Genomic DNA, 19,846 nt, shown 5'->3' with positions numbered 1-19,846 from the left:
AGATTTTTCAGGTTTTCTTTCCTTGTCTATAGCCTAAAGACAGGGAGTATTGGTCAAAGACCGAACCTGAGCTGACTTGTGTGTGAAATTAAAAAATCAGAAATGCATAAATTGCCATTTTGTAAAGAGATCCAACATTTCCTGGAACTGAGTTCAGAAAAGATCTGATGATTGCAGGTGCCTCTGAAGAAGAGATGAAGGAGAAAAACTGGAGAAAACAGGTGTCTTTTCCACTAGCTCTGAGTGCAAAGAAGACATTCTAACAGTTGACCTAATTCCCATGCTCTAAACCTCTATTTGACCAGGGGTCTTTCTAGATATGTGCCCTAAACAATTGTATGGACCTAACTCGGTACCACAGGGTTACTTCACTGCCACCTAAGAGAACTCGGCTGAGGGTACCATCTCCAACATGACCTCAATAAAGACACAGTGAAAAACTACTGTTTCTGTCAGGGAGTGTGGGGAAAGGGAGACCAAAAGAATGTCACCATGGGAAGGATCTAGCTCTGAAACAGTTTCACTATCTTGAATGCCAAAAGACAAGTGAAGGTCACAGCTGGGTGGAGTACCCAGTTGGAATTACAGGACTCTTCCACAGATTGTGTATCTTACCATAAAATAAAGTTATGACTGGTACCTGATTTTGGAAATATAGCCACCTGGGAGGATCACATCTGCACAGTTGTCCCCTCTCAATGTGGCCCAGGTTGCTGGGTAGGACTTGATCCCTCCTCCTATCTTCCAGAGAAAGGTAGCATTGGCATAGGAAGACACTAGGATTCTGGAAAAAGGATAACGTAGGAGGAAGAGGAGGAAGAAATTTTTAGGGAACATTGGAAACTGGACACCAGGGCTTTTACTTGGCATTTAATTTTAGAGATATTAAGGAATGGTCAGGTAAGATCAACAACAAAATCACTGATGCTCTAGGGGTCAGAATCCCTTCTCAGTCTAATCATCTGTCAGAAATTTTGAGATTTTGAGTCAGAAATAATGGAGAAAAGCTTTTCTCCATCACGAAAGACACAATAAGTTTCTTCTTCTGTTTTCCGTGGTCAATAGATAACAACTGTAGTGCGTTATGTCTTTTGAACTGTGGATATGAAACAAAGATTGTTTCTCCGTATCATGGAAATTATGATCAGATTTGTTGCTTAAGTATCTTGACCTCCTGAGCACTCAGCTGTGTGCTGAGACCCTGCTAGATGCTCAGATTATGCTATTCCATAATGGGGCTTCCAGCTTTTTCCAGAGAACACTCATTTCTCAAGCTCATTTAGGGCTCTTTCCTTACCCAGGGACTACGTGAACCTTAGAGGGAAGCATGTTGTTTCCAAGAACAGAATCCTGGTGCATTCCAACCTCGATCTGTAAATCCATTCTTCAAGCCTCTAATAGCATCTGTGAATACAAGCTAAGTGTAAGTAGCCAGCATTCCACAGGGAAAAGGCAACCAAAGCAGAATCTAACTCTTATTAATCAATCACTATTGCTCTGACTCTGCTCCAGATGCTGAGAATCCCCCTAGAGAATCCCTCACTTCTCATTTTCCATATGAAGACACATGTGAAGGATTTGTCAAGTACCACTATTCACCCAACTAAGCCCACCTGTCTGATGTGCAAAAAGCTCTCATAACCCCCAGTTGTCTTCATAGGTAAAAATTACTCTGGTGACAGTGTTAGAAAACCTTTGGGTACAAAGATCTCAGCAAACAAGAACGATGGAAAGACTAAAAGATATCTTCAAGGTGACAACTTTCTGGACTCTTCTCCTGAAAGCCAAATGTGCCACTTCCACACTCCAGACCCCATTTACTGCTTAATGATTACTCCACAGTAAACATTACCACCTAGCTTATTATATATTTTTCTTATTTGTTTCTTGTGTGTTTCTCCCACTCCTCCCAACTGGGATGTAGCTACATGAGGAAGGGAATATTTGCACATTAATCACTGTTGAATTACTGCATCCAGAACAGTCCATTAATAAGATATGTGCTCAAGAAATATTTGTTGGGTGATTAAAATAATCAATGATTTTATACTTCCTTAACCCCTTAACTGCAGTTGGGCAACTTTCAGAACATGAAGTTGGAAGAGAAACTTCCCTTGCTTCTTCCATTTGATGGAGAGGAAGAGCAAAAATATAGTATAGCTTTTAGTTTCTGGTGTAATGTAAATTTCTTCTCTGCTCATTTTACTCGGAACATCAGGAAGCCCAACAAACTATAAAACTGATTTCATCATCCTCAGCAAATATTGGATGTCTTCAAATCCTTATATGACAGTTTACTTTGTGTTGTTTTGTTAGTGCACCTGACATATTCCTTGTTTTTATCAACAAAATATTCAGCCTGGTCAATTGTGGAAACATGAGAAAAGAACTGCCCTTTCTGAGACTTGAACTTACAACCTTCAGATTATGAGACTATTCACCCCCAATTGCACCAAGAAGGCAGCTCATAAATCTTGTTACAGTGAAATATCAAATATGATTTTCCAAACACCACTACTTTATCAGTTCTCAACTTTTAAGAATACAATGAATATTACTTGAACATAACACCGTATAACCCACTCCTGCACCCAAAGAATTTCACACCCAAGTCCACTCCTTTCTGGTATCCACCCAAGGATAGGACAATCTGGGCTGTGGGCTGGGGCCAATAGTTCCTGTCTTTTCCACTCTTGTTTTTTAATGATGTGGTCTTTCCTGCCCTCAGAGATCTCAGTCGATCTTACAGCTTCCATGATGTCCTTTGTTGAAAAGAAACACAAAAAGTCCCCAGTTAACACATGTTAGTTCACTGAATGAATGAAAGTCCCCAGTTAACACATTTTAGTTCACTGAATGAATGAATGAATAAGTGAATGAGCACATAAATAGTGCTCAAATTTGTCTATGTCTATACTTCTCTGTCTGACTGTATATTCCTACTTGCATCTACAGTACTGGAGACATTTTCCCTACAAAACCCACAAACTCAAGCTTAATAAAAATCTTCCTGTTTTTTGTTTGTTTGTTTGTTTTTAGAGTTATGTACCATTAATTATACTAAGATGTTTGTGGAGATTATTTTATATAGTCCAATTGAATTTTGGCAACAATACTATGTAGCATAATCTGCATTTTCCAGTATAATAGAGTCCCAGGTAAGTTAAGTAATGTTCCTAAGGTCTCACAGCAGCTAAGTGTCAAAGCCTGAATTAAGAAGCAGACTTTTAGATTCCAAACTGGAAGCTCTTTCTCTGCTCCAGCTCATGATCTCTCTGCCTCTTCTTCTCCACAGTAGCCAATGCATCCATATACCAAATATCTGATTCTCAACCTCCTCTGTGTCAGCCTTTTGGGTTTAGACTTCCAAGTCAACTTTGATTCAATCTCCTCCTTCAAACACCACATCCATGGCTTGTCAAATTCTGAACAGTGATCTTGTGCAAGTCTTTTGAATCTATCACTTCCCTTCCATTCATTCAGTGCGTATCCATGGGAGAGCTGCTCTGTGCCAGGCACTGCAGTTAGGTTCAGGTGATTCAGAATGAATCTGATGGCCCCAGACCTCAAGAGTTGGAAGGATAAATATGGACTATCCACTTCCAGTTTCACCGCTTTCAGTTTCCCTGGAATTTACAGCTAAATACCTCTTTCTGAAATAACAGTTTCATTCATGTTACTCTTCTGCACTCTGACCATTCTTGAGTTCTTAGTATTCATATGATCTTGCTTTTCTTTCCATCTTTGGTCCTTCTTTCTACCTACATTGTGATTTCACTCTATCAGGTCAATTAGATCCATAGATGGGTGATGTTGTTAATTCTTCAATGTGTTTCTTGATTTGTTATCTACTAGGTCTATCAACTAAGGAGAGAGGAGTGTTGACATCTGCAGCTGTAATTGTGGATTTTTCTATTTTTCTTTTCAGGTTTGTCAGCTTTTTAAAATGAATTTTGAAGCTCTAAGTTCCAAGATCCAGGTACCAACCAGCCTTCTAAATGTTGTGGTTTCAAAATCCATTACATTTTCAAAGTGTTTACAACATTATTTGGAGATCTCTGGAGTGTGTGCAACCCAGTGGCGATTGAGGACTTGCGCAGTGGGCTATCACTTACTTCAATTTTCAAAGTCTATGGTTTGTTGCCTAGGAGCAGAGCCACTTCTTCACAATTCGCAAGTGCTTCCAGGACTTCACAAACAACTTTACATGTTCGCTTTTCACAGTGTCTTTTCCTATATTTTCTGGTTACCTGGGGTTCCCCATTTCAGTTCACCGACAAGCAAGCTGAGGCATTATTTACCCAGCTCTGCCCTGCACTTCTCAAGATTGTGCTGCATTTAGGGACAAACTGCAGGACAAAAAGGGAAAAAAGATCAATTGGGTATGTCCCTCGGGATCACAGCTTCTTTGAGAAAACAGAAAACAAATGGTAAATTGAGAGTAGATCTCCATACTGAATGCCAGTAAGAGGCAGAGCAGCCCTGTCTCATTCTTGCCCATAGGTCATAAATGAGGAAGCACCCAAATTTGTATTTTGTTCAAAGTGTCTAATATTTTGTTATTTATTTCAATAGGTGGGAAGATTTGAAGTTGTCACCTAGAGATCCGAGGTGGAAATAATAAAAGCTGGAGAATGTGGGCATCGATCCCACCACCTCTCACATGCTAAGCGAGCACTCTACCACCTGAGCTAATTCCCCACTTCCTCAGTGGTTTATTTTTATTTCTCCCATTTTTAAGAATATTGGTCTCTACTTAATTATTCAGTCTTCTGGGCAGTCCAAAATACAGGACATGTCAGGGCCATTAATGGGAAACCAGGACTCCACTAAGGGCGCATCTTCTGAAAGATGACCCAGGGCAAGAGAGTGGTGGCTACCTATTCCTCTGAGAGGGAAAAGAGGATAAAATCTCCATGGGAAAACTCTAGTGGCACCGCAATTTGACATTTCAAATTTTTTGGCACTGAAGAACACGTGTCTCCGTTAGGAGGACTCACCTAGAAAGGCCAGCTAATATAGCACAGCTATATCAGGATGATTATCAGTTTCTTAAAAAAAAGAGCTACAACAAAAGTGGGGTTAGCACTAGTTCTTTTAGTTGGGGCCTCCTAGAAGAAGGCGCTGGGTTGATTTCTCCTGAATTCTGGAGGGCGAAAAAATCACCAAGTGTTCCTACTAAGTTTTGAACTGAGAACCTTTCATGTATTAGGCGAGCATGATGACCACTACACTATGGAAGCTCAATGTTTGGCCTACCTCTAGAGATATGTGTTTCATTCTTGTGAAGGTGTGTCGTGTAGCAATTATATATCCACACCCTACGAGAGAACAGCAAAACATTACAAAATATTACAGGCAAAGAGCCATAAGAAATAAGAGATGGAATCATATTAGAGGAGCGTAGATGAGGAGTGAACATAGGGTGGAAGGAACAGGTGTGGATGTAGGAATTCCTATATCTAGAAATGTACCTGTTCAGCTGGAAAAGTCACCAATATGTGGATACTAAACAACACACTACTCAACAACTATTGAATCAATAAAGAAATCATAGGAGAAATAAAAAAAATACCTAGAGACAAATGAAAATGAAAACACAACACACCAAAACTTATGGAATGCAGCAAAAGTGGTACTAAGAGGGAAATTTACAGGGCTTTCAAGAAACCAGAAAAATATCAAATAAACAATCTAACATTATATCTAAAAGAACTAGAAAAATAAGAACCAATAAAACCCATAGTCAGTAGAAGGAAGGAAATATAAAAAATCAGAGCAGAAATAAATGAAATAGAAGTAAAACAAAAGAACAATAGAAAGGATCAATGAAACTAAGAGCTGGTTCTTTGAAAAGATAAACAAATTTGACAAACCCTTAGCTCACCAATCTTAGACTCACTAAGAAAAAAAGAGAGAAGGCTCAAATAGATAAAATCAGAAATGAAAGAAGAGAAATTACAACGGAGACTACAGAAATACAAAGGATTACAAGAGAATACTATGAAAAGCTATACACCAACAAATTGGATAACCTAGAAAAAAATGGATAAATTCTTAGAATTATACAACCTTCCAAAACTGAATCAAGAAGAAATAGAGAATCTGAGTAGACCAATCACAAGTAAAGAGATTGAAACAGTAACCAAAACCTCCCAAAAAACAAAAGTCCAGGACAAGATGGCTTCTCTGGTGTATTCTACCAAACATTCAAAGAAGATTTAATACCCATCCTTCTCTAACTCTTCCAAAAAATTGAAAAAGGCAGCATGCTTCCTAACTCATTTTATGAGGTCAACATTACCCTGAAACCAAAAGCAGATGAGGACAGCTCAAAAACGGAAAATTATAGGCTAATACTGCTGATGAACATAGATGTAAAAATCCTCAACAAAATATTAGTGAATCAGATACAACAATAAATTAAAAGGATCATACACTACGATCAAGTGGGATTTAGTCCAGGGATTCAGAGATGGTTCAACTTCCACAAAGCAATCAATGTGATACACAATATTAACAAAATGAAGAATAAAAATCACATGATCATCTCAATAGATGCAGAGAAAGCATTGGACAAGATTCAACATCCATTTATGTTTAAAATTCTCAATAAAATGGGTATAGAAGGAAGGTACCTCAGTATAATAAAGGCCATTTATGACAAACCCACAGCCAACATCATACTCAATGGTGAAAAACTGAAACCTGTTTCTCTAAGAACAGATACAAGACAAGGATATGCACTCACACCACTCTTGTTCAACATAGTATTGGAAGTCTTAGCCACAGCAATTAGGCAAGAAAAAGCTATAAAAGGGATCCAAGTTGGAAAGGAAGAAGTAAAACTGTCACCATTTGTGAATGACATTATTCTAGACATATAGAAAACCCTAAAGAATCCACCAAAAATCTATTAGAAATAATTAATGAATAGAGTGAAGTTGCAGGGTACAAAATCAACATGTAAAAATCAGTTGCTTTCCTATACACTAACAATGAACTAGCAGAAAGAGAAATAAAGAATACAATCTCATATACAACTGCAACAGAAAGAATAAAATCCTAGGAATAAATTTAACCAAGGAGGTGAAAAACCTATACAACACTGAAAATTATAAGACATATTGAAAGAAACCAAAGAAGACGTAAAGAAGTGGAAAGATATTTCGTGCTCATGGATTGGAAGAATTAACAGTTAAAATGTCCATTTACCTAAAGCAGTCTTCAGATTCAACGCAATCCCAATCAGAATCCCAATGACATTTTTCACAGAAAAGAACAGAGAATCCTAAAATTCATATGGAGCAACAAAAGACTTTGATTAGCCAAAGCAATCCTGGGAAAAAAGAACATGAAAAGATGTTCAACATCACTAATTATTAGTAAAATGCAAATCAAAAATATAATGAGATATCACCTAATACCCATCAGAGTGGTTATTACTAAAAAGTCAACAAATAACAAGTGTTGGAGAGGATGTAGAAAAAAAAGGAACCCTCATACACTGCTGGTGGGAATGTAAATTGGTGCAGCCACTATGGAAAACAGTATGGAGATATATCAGAAAATTAAAAATAGAACTACAATTGTCCAGCTATTCCACTTATGGGTATTTATCCAAAGAACATGAAAACACTAATTCAAAAAGATATATGCACCCCTACGTTTGTTGTAGCATTATTCACTGTAGCTGAATTGGAATCAACCTAAGTGCCCACCAATGAAGGAATGGATAAAGAAGATGTGACATATATATACATGCACACACATATCCACACAATGAAATACTACTCAGCCATAAAAAAGATGAAATTGCGCCATTTGTGACCACCTGGACAGACCTTGAGGGTATTATGCTAAGTGAAATAAGCCAGACAGAGAAAGACAAATACCGTATGATTTCACTCATATGTGGAAGATAAACAAACAAACACATAGATATGGAGAACAGATTGGTGGTTACTAGAGGGGAAGGCAAAAGGGATAAAGAGGTACATGTGTATAGTGACGGATGACAACTAGAATTTTGGTAACGAACACTCCGCAGTTTATACAGAAGTCGAAATATAATGATGTACACCTGAAATTTATATAATGTTATTAACCTATGTGACCTCAATAAAATCAATTTAAAAAATAAAGTGAAAATAAATCCTGGAATTGCTTCATCTATATGGTACTCCAGGATTTTTGGATGCTGCTTCTCTAGGTTAAATGGATATTTAACCATATTCTAAATTTTGACTTGGCACCTACTTTGTGTAGGAGGAATGCAAGGAGGTACAGTGTGCTTAATGGTGAACAAGAAGTCTTGATACATGTAGTGCTAGGTAGTATTATCACTTTGAAGTTCAAAAGTATGAATATATTTCTTTATTTTCTGGCACTGAATTTTACTCCGAGCATAGTCAAAGAATACCAAAAAGAAAATATGAGTATTTATACATTAACAAGTTTGTAACACAAGACAACCAATAAGAATAAAAAAATTGCAATATACTGAAGAAACATTAGTTATTTATAACTAATCCTTTCACAAACTCTGCCAGTATTATGTAGCTATAGAAATGTGTATATCCCTTTACCTAGCCCATACCTCACTTTCTCAAAATAATTATTTTTCTATTTTTATCCTCTGATACAATGAAGTTTGTTTACAACAGTAGAGGTTTCATATGTGGATCAAACGGTGAAGAAATGAGTTGAATCCATAGGCTCTTCTGCTGTTCTCCAGCTAACCCCATTGTTAAACCCACTCAATTGATAGCTTCATTATCACCTCCTCTGATGAGATGTGGATAAAACAATGAATAAGACATTTCCTTAAATATAAGGAACTAGTATGCATACACAGTTATGATCACAGAAAGGAAATATTGAGAACCTATAAGTTATTTTTTTTTTTTGTAAATAAATGCTTTTAAAACCTTTAAGGTCTTTACATCTTAATCTCTGGTTTACAGTCTAAGGCAGGCAGAGTCAAAAGAAGTTAAGTGAGTGGCCCAAGGACATGCAGGTATTCAGTGGGTCAAACTCAAGTCTTTGTGACCAGAAATTTTGGTGAGTTTTACCATTTATGGAGATTTTAAAATAACAAATAGTACTGTGTTGCTTAATTTAAAACATTGGATGAATGTTGCCTTACTTTTAGCAATTCACTTTGTTGGCTAAATTTTTTTTCTGAAATTATTAACATATTCGTCATGCCTATTTATTTTTTAATCCCAAATACTTCAGTGTTTATTTCCTAAAAATGAAATATTCCATTACAGGACAACAGTGCAATTATTAAAGTCAGGAAATTAAGATTAATATTATAATTCTTTTCACTTAATAGATTATATTTGGATCTCAACAATTGTCCCAATGTTATCATTTATAGCAAAAGATAATCCAAGATCATGTGATACATTAACATTCATTTGCCACATATTTTCAGTCTGCTTTGTCCTATAAAACTCCTGAGTCTTTCTTTTATATACTTTATAAATATATTTTTTTTGCTGAGAAGATTCACCCAGGGCTAACATCTGTTGCCAATCTTCCTATATTTTGTATGTGGGTTGTGGCCACAGCATGGCCACTGATGAGTGGTATAGGTCAGTGCCCAGCAACCGAACCCGGGCCACCGAAATGAAGCGTATTGAAGTTACCCACTAGGCCACGGGGCCAGCCCCTACTATATTGAAATTTTTGAGAAGCATAGGACAGTTAACTTTTAGAATGTACTTCAATTATTCAATTATTATTTTTTTTTTATTTTTCCTTGTGATTAGATTCAAGTTAAACTCTATTGGCAGGAATACCATAGAAGTGATGCTACATTCTCAATACATAACATCAGGGCTTCCATCCTGTTGCTTTGTCCCATTCCTGGAGTTGTTAACTGTTTCAACTGGTATTTGCTGGGTTTCTCCAATGTAAAGTTGCCACATTTTTGTCTTTAATAATGACATCTGTCATGAATAAATCTTTGAGAGTGACACATTGATACTATATAAATAGCCTGCTTCACTTAAATTTTTACTCACTATTTTTATCATCTGTTGATGATTCCAGACTGAATAAATTATTATTATGGTGGTTGCCTAATGGTGATTTTTTTGTGTGTGTGTTCTTTTTTTTTGTTTGTTTGTTTGTTTTTTTGTTTATTGCAGTAGCATTGGTTTACAATATTGTAAAAATTTCAGGTGTACATCACTACACCTCCACTTCTGCACAAATTATATCATGTTCACCACCAAAACACCAACTATAACCCATCACCACACACATGTACTGAACCATCCCCTTCACCCCCCTCTCTCCCCCCTTCCCCCCCCAGCAACCACCAATCCAATCTCTGTCCCTATGTGTTTGTTTATTGTTGTTATTATCTACTACTTAATGAAGGAAATCATACGGTATTTGACCTTCTCCCTCTGACTTATTTCACTTTGCATTATACCCTCAATGTCCATCCATGTTGTCACAAATGGCTGGATTTCATCGTTTCTTATGGCTGAGTAGTATTCCATTGTGTATATATACCACAGCTTCTTTATCCATTCGTCCCTTGATGGGCACTTAGGTTGCAAACTGGTGCAGCCACTATGGAAAACTGTATGGAGATTCCTCAAAAAATCAAGGTTAGAACTACCACATGATCCAGCTATTCCACTGTTGGGTATTTATCCAAAGAACTTGAAAACACCAATTTGTAAAGGTACATGCACCCCTGTGTTCATTGCAGTGTTATTCACAATAGCCAAGACTTGGAAGCAACCTAATGGTGATTTTTAATTTATTATTTCTTCTATATTTATTAGTTGGATTTTCTTTAAAAGTTAGGGCTTTTCCTTCTCCCTCATTAATTCATTCATTTCAATGGTGGACTAATAGATTCTTAATTTATTCAATAGGTTATAATCTTTCAAATCATTATTAAATGTGATTCTCAGATTTTCTTAGATTTGACCAGAGGAAGTCCCCTCAGGCTGGTTCCCTATTTGACATATCCTCATCATTCTTTGAATACTTCCTTACTTTTGACACAACATACTCTGTTCTCACCTTGCACTTTCCCCGAATTAGCCCTTGAATCAACCTTTTTTCTACAAAGCTTTGGTTCCTTTTAGCAGAGAATGGTATGTAGGACTAAAATCTGGGTACTAGGTGAATTTTGAGTAAACAATATTTTTTCCCTGATTTCACATCAGAGACAACTTCTTAACCAATTGGACCAAAAATTATTTTGGCAGTTTAATAGTAGGAGATCATTTATAGTTTCCTTCAGCATGTTCATCTAACTGCTTAGCTGCCTGTATTTATAAAGAAATCTCAGGCTTCAAATTTGGGAACTGATAGCTACTTATATTATTACATGGACTTCAGGAGGAGCCATTGGGCCTAGGAAGAAATAAACATTTGTACCCATAAAGAGAAAAGATGACAGGAAGAACAAAGAGGAGGTTTATGCAGAGCATCAAAAGTGATGCTCAATCAGGATGAATCAGAGATAGGGTTGTGGACAGAATCCTGAGAGGGGCAACATGAGTTTCATGCTGAGTTCTGTGCTCTCCTTAGCACTACAGGGGATGTACAGGGGCATGGTGTCCTTACCCTGAAATCTCTACACACCAGGGGGTGAGAGGAGAGAAGAAAGAGTTTTAACACAAACTGTCTGATCATAACTCTTAAATGAAAGTTATCAAATAAATTACTGGCATATGCCACAGTTTTTAATAGTGTTTTTGTTTGTCTTAAATTTATAGCAAGGAAATAAGCAGTAAAGAATGTGGTTCAAATAACAGCCTTTGTTGGATGTGCCTTGTACAAAGAAAAGGAAGATATAGATTGAAGACATGATTTTTCTCCCTTTTAAACATACATAACAATGATTTCTTGATTGTTGACCTACAACCTCTTCCTGAATGTTCACAAATACTCACAGAGATAGGTCTTTTTTCATTGCCATTTCACATAACATAAGAGAAAATATAGGCCAAATGACTCATCAAATGTCACTCATCCATTGTGACTTAGCCAAGAATCAGTGGAGTCCACATTAAACTCCAGAGCTGCCACCAATGGCAGTTACTCCCAATAGAAGTCTGAGGGACACACATTTAGAGATGCAGAGAGAAAGATGGAGGCAGAGGCTAGAAAAGATGGGAGTCATTCTGAGAAGGAGAGACAGAGTGAAAGAGAGACTGACCCAGAAGGACACATATGAAGCAATAGGCATAGGGAGCTATGATTGATAGTCAGGAGCTCATCCTCTGGTGTTAGATTTTTCTGGGTTCAATTCTTGATTCACCTATCTATTATGTATGTGTGTTGAGGAAAGATAATTAGAAACTAAATCTCCTGCCAACCCACAAGACTTCTCTGTAAAAGTAAAAGAGAAAGAAAACTATTTTATTATTGAAAAAGTATTAAACCATAATGCGATGTGCATCACAGCCAATCCACTAAAGAAATTGCAAGAACAAAAAAAAATCTCACCTTTTATATAGCTGAGCAAATACAACCCATTACATACATTTTCTCAAGATACATGATAACTAACCCTCAAATAAGAGGACATGACAGCACCACTTGTCACACATAGTTCATCCTAAATTCACTTGGTGATTTGGTTGACTTTCTATGTAAATTAATTGGTTTTATCCAACGAAAAAATAAATTTCTCATATTTTGATGGCAGGATATAGTTTTCAATTTGGCATAAGGTCTCCATGGAAGTTGGGCTCCTACTCTCCCAGAGAAACTGGGAGATAGGGGCATTGTCTTCTTTAAGGATTACATTTTAAAAGATGGCTCACATACAAATACCGTATGATTTCCTTCATTAAGTAGTAGATAATAACAACAATAAACAAACACATAGGGACAGAGATTGGATTGGTGGTTACCAGAGGGGAAGGGGGGAGGGAGGAGGGTGAAAGGGATAATTGGGTACATGTGTGTGGTGATGGGTTGTAATTAGTATTTTGGTGGTGAACATGATGTAATCTATGCAGAAATAGAAGTACAATGATGTACACCTGAAATTTTTACAATGTTATAAACCAATGTTACTGCAATAAACAAAAAATTAAAAAAAAAAAAAAAAAAAAGATGGCTCACAGATCCTTGAGAGAAACATTGCTGGGTTGTAAAACTAGCAAGAGCCTTTTAGCTCTTTAAAAGATACGCATACATTTCAAAGGGGCAGAGAAAAAATTTACAATTACAAGTTTAAAAAAAAAAAAATGTTCTAGCTGCTGGCCCAGTGTAGTAGTGGTTAAGTTCACATGCTCTGTTATGCACCACTCATCAAGCCATGCTGTGGTGGCATCCCACATACAAAATAGAGGAAGATTGGCACAGATGTTAGCTCAGGGACAATCTTCCTCAAGCAAAACAGGGAAGATTGGCAGTGGATATTGGCTCAGGGCCAATCTTCCTCACCCAAAAAGAAAAAAAAAAATGCTGTAAGAAAAGGGAGAAAAGGAAGTCTCTCTTTTTGCACCAGGGTAAATTATTTTTTTTCTATTTCCTTTAGAAGTGTCCTTGGGCAACTTATGCACTCTGTCTGTGCCTGGATTTCTTCATTCAAAATCAGGAATGAAAATATTACTTTATCTCAAAGGGCTATTTATTCTTTTATTTCTTTTTATTTTTGTTTTTTTGCTGAAAAGGATTTTCCCTGAGCTCACATCTGCTGCCAATTTTCCTCTTTTTTTCTATGGGAGCCACTGCCACAGCATGGCCACTGACAGATGAGTGGTGTAGGTATGTGCCTGGAGCCGGCCTGGGCCACTGAAGCAGAGCACGTGGAACTTAGCCAACAGGCCACTGGGGCTAGCCTCAAAGGGCTATTTTTTATTTATTACACAAGTATTTTTTAGCTGGTTTCAGGTACCTCTGTAGGTAACGTAAAAGAAAAAATGTATTCAATGACACTTGTTCAAGATGGTAAAGCAGACTTTATTCAGGAGCATTGTGAAAGGTATAGGGCCCACTGCATGAGATTTTACAGATTGGGGGAGAGAGAAGAATTTATAGCCAAGTAGCAGAGTGTGGGCGGGTGTCAGTGGATTAAAAGTTACCAAGAGGAAACCTCAGGAGTAAGGAATTCTGGCTTAAACAACCTAACAGGATTCTTACTGAAGACAGGCCAGGGTGATTGGACATCTCCTAGGGGATGGTGGAGGATGAGAAACATCATCAAATAAGAAGGTGATCAGATCTTGAGGGTGGGGGCTTCTCGTTAAACTGACTTCTTGCTAAACCTAGATTTTATAAGAAAGTACACAGATGATCCTGGGAGAAGTTTCAAGAGCATGATTAAAGTTTGGTCAAGCAAAGAACCTTTGTCACTAATGAGGATACAGTCTTCCAGAAAATGAGAGGAAGTCTTGCCTTCTCAGACCAGCTCAGTGCTGCTCTCACTTCTTGAAAAATAATTATATTCTTGTCTCTAATCTCAACACTATGTCCATTTTATTTATATTCCTTTGCATCAGGAACCACAAAAGTCATTCTTGAGAGCAGAAAGTTGCTATAGATGAGAGAAGTTAGTTTCAATGAAGCTTTGTAGGGCAGGAGTGATCTGTAACAACAAAAAAAGAGAGGTCCTTCTAGTTTTCGAGTTCCATTTGTTTTTTAATAGACAAAGAATAAAACAATCACTTCCAGAAAAGCTCTCTAACTCCTTGAAGGTAGCAGAATGTGCCACCCCAAAATATGGCTGTAGAAGTTCAGGACATGCCATCCCAAAATATTCTCGTTTGGTATATTGATTATTTTGAGCTGTATGTACTTGGAAAACAGCAAAAGCAAGGAGAAGATTTCTCTGAACTCCCCTAATCTGCCTAAAGACACATCCTCCAAAAGGAACTCAGTTGTCATAAATCGCCTCCTGGAGAGTTTCATTAACCAGAGAGGATTGGTTCATATCACAGGAGAGGAGACAGAAGTCTACACCACGCACTGGCAAACATTGTCACAAACTATCATACCTCTCATTTATTCTTCTAAAGGCCCATTCATCTCTCTTAAAAATCCTCTACTCCTCTCTAAGAGGCCTACATCCTCTCTCCACTTTCCCTATTAAAACGGTATTTAAGCCTGTATTCTAAGCCACCTCAGGGAGTTATTCATTTTTCTCTGGGTATCTTCCATGTATGCATGAGGTATACATGATAATAAACATCTGCTTGTTTTTCTTTTGTTAATCTGTTTTTTATTACAGGGGTTTGAGCTTAGAACAGAGAAGGTTATAGGGAAAATCATTTTTCCTCCCTTAACCACAATGTGCAGAGGAAGAGCAAAGTGACTCTTATCCTCTCCAGATCCATGGTTGGGATGTGCTCAGAAAACAGAATCTCCAGTTCCAGTCATTATTTATCATATCGTATGCATAAAGAAGGCTTTAAAAAAGAAAGGTAAGTGACTTATTATGCATCTCAGAAGTTGATCCTAATTCTGACTCACAGCTTTGGAATTTTGGGAAGATGAAGAGAGGGCCAGAAAAATGGGAGATGCTAGATACAAAAGCTTGACTAGTTGTTCGTTTTCTCACTGCACATCCTTCCTATTAATATAACTAAACCTTAATTAAGACTGAGATAATTTCTGAGCAAAATAATTGTTGTAATTGTGGAGGGAGAAAAAGAGTTGTACTTCAGGGATTGAGATTCTGCAAAGGATTTCCTTCTCCCTGATGAGGTGATAACTCTGAAAATTGAAGTCTTGGTTACAGTTTATGTTAGACAAGAGCTCTACAAATCAAGAAGGTACAAATACAGCTTAGGAGGCCTCATCTGCCTGAAGGAATAACAAAGAGCTTGACTGCATTTCAAGTAACAGAGTGAATACACTTGACCAATTCTTTTATTACTCCTTGTGCCATATAAAATTTCCCTGGGAAGCATAAATCTTGCTTCTTTCTTTGACTAAGAGAGGGAACTAATGAGAAGGGTCTGTGAGCCTGCGGACCTTGATTCTTCTGAGTTCAAAGATGTGTCCCTGGTACCAGAAAGCTGATGGGGACCAGTTTCAGCGTATGTGACTCCGGGAATGCTTGAGCATTTTGTCCCCGAGTTCAGGATCTGGTACCACAAGAGAAGACCTCTGCGGTGGGTTCTTATATAAGGTTGCCATTTTCTTTTATGCAGAAATCAGGAAGATATGAGAGTTTTTCAAGTTTCTAGGAATAGCTCTGTTTTCTTCAGCCTACATTTTCACCTGCATTATGACTCTGTCAGCATTATTAGTTTATGTAAAATTTGTACACCTATTTCGGTGCATGTCTGTTTTTTGCATATGAGCCAACTTTGTCTTTCCCATTATGCTGCAAATTCCCCAAGTGCATGTGTTTAATTTGAAGGTTTTCTTCCTGCATCCATCCTTAAAGTCTCCCTGTCTTAATACACTATATTATACCATATATGTAAGTCGACTTCATTCATTACATGCCAGCTTGATGGGGCACCTATTAACAACACTTATGATTAAAATTATAGTTGCTTTTTAGTGAATTCCTACTTTTTAATAGCAAGATTGTAAGGTAGTATAAACTGAGGTAACCCACTTTAATTTTACCACAGTCTTATGTAGCAGAAAGCACTAATCTCATTTTTTAGTTCAGAAAATGGTCTGAGACAGATACACATTCTTGCCTAAGCCAGCAGGTATTAGATGCAGGTTGGGCATTACACATCTATGTGAATGCAAGGCATGTCTTTTTAAATAGTTTAACATGTCCAAAAAATCATCTGGGAAAGTCATCATCCCTCCCTCCTTTGATATGGTTCCTGTTATTCAAGCAGAAAGAAAGAGAAGTAATTTATCAGGTGTCACAGAAACTGGTCTCAATTCTGATTCAGAGCTCTGAAGTTTTAGGAAGGTGAAGATAAGGCCAGAATAAAAGGAAACCCTATATAGCGATAAGCAAAAATAAATGGGAAAATATTTGATATGGACATCAGGGCATTGAGGTGTACTGAGTACAGTCATTCTTAACCGATTCCAAGGCTCTGACTAAATATTTAATCAATTCTTATTCCAGACTCATTGGTTAATACCGATTTTCTTGGTATTAGGCTGATAGTTTATTTCACTAAGTGCTAGGCATTTAGGTTTATGTGATGCTTTCTGTAACACTTTGGTGCAGGCATTTCTCTCCCCATTTGTTGAGGAGGAAATGGAGACTGAAGGCAATAACCAATTTTCCCCAAATCATAAGGCTACCTAGTACCAAATATGGACACAAGCCTAGGTTCATGCAGTTCATGCTGCCAGAGATATTCAAGATAAAGATAAATCTAAGACAAGCCCTTAACGATTGGTAGGATACGGAGGAGGATGAAGGCTTGTAGAAAAGGTGTTACAAGTATATAAAACATATGTAAATCCTGGGGGTTTAATTAAACATTCTGGTTTCTTTTATTTGGAAAAAAATGTCAGTAATTTGATATAAATTTCTAGGTGAGAAATTAGATTGAAGAGGTCAATGATAAAAGAGTAAATTCTTATCCAACCTGAAAGAGTGAAAATCAGCTTGGAGTGATAAAGATCAAACCAGTCCTATTGTTAACTATGTTGGGAGAATAGACACAGGTAAAGCTTGCTGCTAAATTACCTGAAAACATTGCTTCTCCAAAGGTTATCCAGCAGCTGTAAAATGCCATCAAGACCTCTGTGTGAGTGATTACTCTTTTCTTACCAATGATGCCCCACTTGCTTTGCTATACCCAGCGATTATTGGGGATCCCTAATTTATAAACTGCCCTTGTCTCATGACAGCACCAAATTCCTAGTTAAACAGCTTTTCTTAATCCCTCTTGGGAAACATCAACACATCCTGAACTGATCCAGGCTTCCCTTCGAGTCTCCTCAGATTCCTCAGTGGGACACAGATCTCTCACAAAAACCCTTTTACAGCATCATTCCAAGGTTCCCCTAGACCCCTGCCCAGGCTGTGTCCAGTCAGTAGATCTCATTTGGTTCTGCTCACAGGCTTGTTTCTGGAGGCCCTTGGCTGATTAGGCTTCAGAAGTTGGGATCATGCAGTTTAATTTGATCTTGAGAACTAGGAAAGTTGCTGAAAATTTATAAACAGTGAACTCACAGAAAAAGTCTGTGGGGTTTTAGAAGGCAACAGTGGAAATATTAAGGTATATATATCAGAGATATAGAAATTAGATTAAGGAGACAAACCAGGAAATTTTATACTAACCAAAATGAGATATATAATGGATGTTGAACATAAGAAGGGGTTCTATGAATCAAAAAATGGACTAAAATTAGGAGATATAAGAGAAGTTGAAGCAATAGGACTTTTAAAGTATCTGTGGTGTGATGAGGTAGAGGTGTTAAGGATGAGCCCCAGTTTTTGGAATTGGCTGGTAGGAATATCATAAAATGAAGTAAAAACACCAGAAGACATTCAGATTCGGGTAAGTTTTAGTTCAATTTAGCACTTGCTTAAACTGAGCATACGTGAGATATATAAGGATTTCAACAAGCAGGTTGGTTTTGCTGATGTGGAGCACAGAAAAAAAAAATCTGTGTTACAAATTTAGATTCTTGTATGTTGATCCCCAGGATGGCATTTCAGGCCACATACAATCACCCACGAGGAGTGCCCGCAGGAAAAGGCATAGAGTTCTTTGGACAAAAATCAGCTCCACTGCATATATCATGGCCCTTAAGTCAGTGTTTCTGATACACCAGAAAAGCCTATGATGTGAAATACTCTTTGCAGATACATATCATCATTACTGTTGCTTTCTTCAGGAGGTGTTTGCTGGGTCCAAAGTTTCTCTGCCAGGGAAATAAGAAATGGTTTAGATCATTATTAAAGGAACAATATTCCTCCTTATAACTGGACCTGGCATTGTGGGGAACATCTTTGTTTTTGTAAATTACATGTGCACTTTCTTTTGGGGCGCTGAGAAGTTTATACATCTAATCCTCATGCACTGTCTTTTACAAGCATCATACTTTTTTCCAAGGGAATGACAAAGACAGTAGCGACTTTTGGTTTGAGAAACTTCCTAGCTGATATAGGCTGTAAATTGTTGTTTATCTGGATGGGGTAACTTGGGGACTTTCAATCTGAGCCACCAGTTCTCCTCACTGTGGCCCAAGGCATCACCATCAGTCCCAGAGACCCTGTGTGGGTAAAGGTGAAGCCAAGGTCCAAATGGCATATCCTCCCTTTTTTCTCTTTTGGATCCTCAATTCCTTGATAAGCATGAACTTACTCTATTACATCTAAAACATCAACAGCATAAACAGATCACAAAATAGTAAAAGAGACAACTATTGCTATTTTCTACCAAAAATCCAGATAATAAAGTGGATACTTCTTATTATAGTGGTCATGCAAGATGCCCTGTTTCAGTGTGTACTGTTTCATGGTATTTCTTCTCTGCAAGCACCACAAGCATCTCCTTTACCTCAGAACTCCAAGGTTGTCTACCAAACTCCCCCTGAGATAAGAGCAGCTCAAAGTGTTCTCCTTCTGATGCTTTGTTTTCTTTCCTTTCATTGGACAGATTGTATTATTTCTTTATACTTAAATTATTCCTTTGAGAATAATTCTATAGCATTAAATATGCTAGAAATTCTAAGCCTTGATTATGCAACTCTCAGCTCATTTATGCTGACTCACAGAGACAGACATCTGGCTGAATGTTGGCACACTCGTTGAGACTTGAGAAAACATCTGTTTCATTGCTTCCTTAGAAAACAATTTTGAAATACAGTTTTGTTATGCTATGTGTAAAAAAAAAATGAAGTAAGAGTAGCTTAAACACATCACAGTATATTGTCATACAACAAACTGGTGACCGGCATCCCTGAGCTG

General features: G+C 37.5%; 1 non-coding gene and 1 pseudogene across 1 annotated transcript; one reads left to right on the top strand and one right to left on the bottom strand.

Moving 5' to 3' along the window:
- Positions 1–4,628: 4,628 nt before the first annotated feature.
- On the bottom strand, positions 4,629–4,701 carry TRNAA-AGC (transfer RNA alanine (anticodon AGC)). The gene has a single exon. It is a non-coding gene; the product is annotated as a tRNA-Ala (tRNA).
- A 14,115-nt stretch (positions 4,702–18,816) lies between these two features.
- LOC101402250 (vomeronasal type-1 receptor 3-like) lies at positions 18,817–19,690 on the top strand (annotated as a pseudogene).
- Positions 19,691–19,846: the final 156 nt, after the last annotated feature.

This window comes from Ceratotherium simum, chromosome 13 (genome assembly GCF_057802395.1).
Source record: "Ceratotherium simum simum isolate JZ-2026a chromosome 13, ASM5780239v1, whole genome shotgun sequence".
In the NCBI taxonomy this organism is placed as follows: domain Eukaryota; kingdom Metazoa; phylum Chordata; class Mammalia; order Perissodactyla; family Rhinocerotidae; genus Ceratotherium; species Ceratotherium simum.
Note: the sequence above shows the minus strand (reverse complement) of the source record. Positions and strands in the feature narration are given on the sequence as shown.